Source organism: Echinops telfairi, unplaced genomic scaffold, assembly GCF_000313985.2.
Source record: "Echinops telfairi isolate 266 unplaced genomic scaffold, ASM31398v2 ScPeMD7_14;HRSCAF=57, whole genome shotgun sequence".
NCBI classification, from domain to species: Eukaryota; Metazoa; Chordata; class Mammalia; order Afrosoricida; family Tenrecidae; genus Echinops; species Echinops telfairi.
In genome coordinates, this window is record NW_022103911.1 from 3,384,370 (window position 1) to 3,388,188 (window position 3,819).

At 36.5% G+C, this 3,819-nt stretch overlaps 1 pseudogene; it reads left to right on the forward strand.

Moving 5' to 3' along the window:
* The first annotated feature begins 3,459 nt into the window (after window positions 1–3,459).
* LOC115868601 lies at window positions 3,460–3,594 on the forward strand (annotated as a pseudogene).
* Window positions 3,595–3,819: the final 225 nt, after the last annotated feature.

Genomic DNA, 3,819 nt, shown 5'->3' on the forward strand with positions numbered 1-3,819 from the left:
CTTGCGTCAGTCATACATTGGCCCTCAAAGTGGCATCCTTGATGTCAATACATTAAATTGGTCTTCTGTAACAGATTTGCTAAGTGCAGTATGTTTTTTAAATTATTATTGTTTCTTGACTGTTACTTTTATAAGCATTTATTGTAAATCCAAGTAAAATTAAAATGACAATTTGACAACTTCTACATTTTCTTCATGTATTATGATGTTGTCTATGGGTTCAGTTGTGAGGAATTTTGTTTTCTTTACATGGAATTTCAATGCATATTACAAGTTGTAGACTTTGATCTTCAATAGCAATTGCTTCAAGTCCTCTTGGCTCTTAGCATGCAAGAATGAATCATTTTCCTATCAAAGGTTGTTCATAAGCCTTCTTCCAATCCTGATGTCATGTTCCTCTTTATATAATTTAGATTCTCTAAGTAATTCCTCAGCATACAGGTCAAATAGCTACATTGAAAGGATATAAACCTTTCTTTATTTTAAACCATGTAGTGTTCCCTTGTCTGATCATTAGACTGCCTCCTGATCCTTTCATAGGCTCTTCATGAGAACATGAAGTATTCTGAAATTCCCATTTTTCTCAAAACCCTCAATAGTTTGTTATGCTCCACATGGTCAACAGGCTTTGCATAGTCAATAAAATAATTAAACATCTTTCTGATATTCTTTGTTCTCAGCCAAGATTAATTTTATGTCAGCAATATTGCCTTTTGTGCTGTGTCTTTTTTTGAAGCCAGTTTAAAGTTCTGGCAGCTCATTGATTTTGAATGACCTTCATCTAAAATTTACTTCACTGTATTAGACTGGGTTGACTAGAGAAACAAGTCCAACGCGGCTTATATATGTGTAAGATAAAGCTTTATTTATATTTAAATATATTTATTTCTTGATATAAATGTATATGAAGCAAACATCCTGCTCCAGTACAGATCAAGACCATAAGTGCGATATTGCTCCGTAATTCCAATACCAGTCCATAAATCTCTTCAGACTCACACAGCCATATGCAATGGTGCAGAATGCAGGAAGATCACAGGCCAATAGGTGCAAAGTCTTGTAGATCTAATGGTGGTGGACGCATCTTTAGGGCTGGTGCAGGCCTCCACTTGGCTCATTGCAAAGAAGTGAAGGCAGATATAGAGAGGGAGGCCAGCCTCCAGAGAGTCATTCAAGCTGTGACCTGAATAATAGGATAAACATTGCCCACATATTTCTATGGGAGCTATGTTGGCACACAAAAAACTATCATACATGTGATGTTAATGATATTTTTAAATGTTGCTTTATGTTTGGTCTCCTTTCTTTGGTATGGGAACAAATATTGTCCTCTTCATTCTGTTGCTAGTCTTCCAAATTCTTAGCATAGACTAGTGAGCACTTTAGGGCAAGAAGGGATTGTCTATACATCAGATGTGCATAATTCCGAGACTGTCTGCACATGTGTTAGACTTGGAGACCCTAAAGTTAAAAAAAGATGAAAACTCAAGATTATCAACACGTTAACAAATGATTCGACTGGGGAAAGGATGATGTAGTGGAGGGTTGTTGCTTGGTGCCATCAAGTCAGTTTGAACTCACGGAAGCCCCAGGTATAAGAGACTGAAACACTGTGTTGAATGGTCTTATGCCATACTTGCAATTGTCTCTAGGCCTGAGCCCAACATTGCAAAATATTGGTTCATCTTGTTCAGGGACTTCCTCTTTTCCACTACCCTACACACTACCCAGCATGAGTCATTCTCCAGGACCTGATTTCTCCTGAAAAGGTGTCCAAATGTGTATAGAATTGTGCAAAACCAACACTTTGTTCATAGCAAATATCTTTTTTCAACAAAACCAAAAGTGACTCTACACATGGACTTCCGCAGATGAAATACACAGAAAACAAATAGACTATATTTGTGCTAGGACGCAATAGAGATGCTCAGTATCAGCAGTTAAAACCGGGCCGGGGGCTGACTGAGGAACAGACTATCAATTGCTTCTTTGTAAATGCAGGATAAAGTTGAAGAAAATTAAAACAACTCCACAAGACTCAAAATATGACCTTGAGCCTACCCCACCTGAATTTCACGAACATCTCAGGAACAAATTTGCTACATGAATCAAAAATGACAGAAAACGTAATGAGCCGTGGGAGCACATCCAGACCATCAAACATGAAGAAGCTAAAGGCCATAAAAAGACAAGTAGGAACAAAAGGTCAAGGTGGATGTCAGGAGAGACTCTGAAACCATACTCTTAATAGTAGAATATCTAAGCAAATGAAAGACATGATAAAGTCAGAGAGCTGAAAGGAACATTTCAAAAGTCAGCTCAGAAAGACAAAGACATATAGACTATGTAAAGGCTCTGTGGACCACAATGAATTATGGATATCCTTGTGAAGAATGAGAATTCTAAAACACTTCATGGTGTTCACGAGTAACTTGTACATGGATAATGAGGCAGTTGTGTGCATCAGGGTTGTAGCCTTTCACCAGGCTTGATCAATCTGCATGCTGAACAAATAGAGATGCTGGATATTGCGAAGAAGAATTTGGCATCAACCTGCAGTATGCAGATGACACAACCTTGATTCATGAAAATGGGAAGGACTTGAAGCATTGCTGATTGTAGCTTTTAGGATGGATTACCACTCAAAGTAAAGTAGACTGAAATCCTCACAACTGGACCAATCAGTAACATCATGATAAATGGAAAACAGGTTGAAGTTGTCGAATTTTGTCTTGTTTGGACACACAACGATTGCTCATGAAGGCAGCAGACTAAAGATCAAATGATGCATTGTGTTAAGTGACTGCTGCACAAGACTTCTTTAGAGCATTGAAAGCAAAGATGTTATTTTGAGGACGAAGGTGCACCTGACCCAAGCCATAGCATTTTCGATTACATCATATTCAAAGGAAAGTTGGACATTGAATAATTAAGGTTGCAGAAGAATGGGTAGGTCTGAATTGTAGTGCTAGGGAAGAAGATGGAAAGTACCGTGGACTGCTAAAAGGACAAGCCAATTTGTCTTGGAAGACATCTGATATGAGTGTTTTTTAGAGGACTTTCAAGCCCCAGCTTCATTTGGAAGATTAAATTGTCGTAAATCCAAGAACAGGATTACTGTACTGTTGTTTCTGAAAACAAAACAAAACAAAACACAAAAACTTTACCAAAGAAACAATTTCTATTTAACTAAATGCTTAATTAAACATGTTAGAATAATCACTTTGTAATTCTTGATTTTAAGCTGTAGTTCTCCTTTCATAATATACATATCAACATAATTATTACCAAATCATTTAACAGAATCTTACTGTACCTTAAAACCTATATTTCCCTGCAGGATTTTTAAGCAATGATCAGCAATTCAGTTTATGAATTAAGTTAATGTAAGCTTTTTTCCAAGAAAAGGCAGGCTAGAAATATAAATATTAAAAAATATATTTAAAATGGCAAGACTTTTTGCTTGTTTTATCAGCACATATACTAAAATTGAAAGAATACCGAGAAGACTTATCATGAGAAAGAATACCGAGAAGAATATCGTGATCCTTGTGCAAGAATGACATGTGAAGTTGTGAAGAATTTCATATTTGGAGGTACTGAGAGAGAGAGAGACAATTTTAAACACAAATTAATACATATTAATCCTGGTGAAGTGGAAAACAATACACAAATTAGAGGAAGTAAGCATAACAAGATCCAGACAAAGGAAGCCAATGAGAGATAAGCATGAACAACTATAGTCATTACTGTATCATAGACAACCCTGGCAGAACGGTAATAAATAATACTTTGTAAGTAGATATGTAAGCGAGGGAT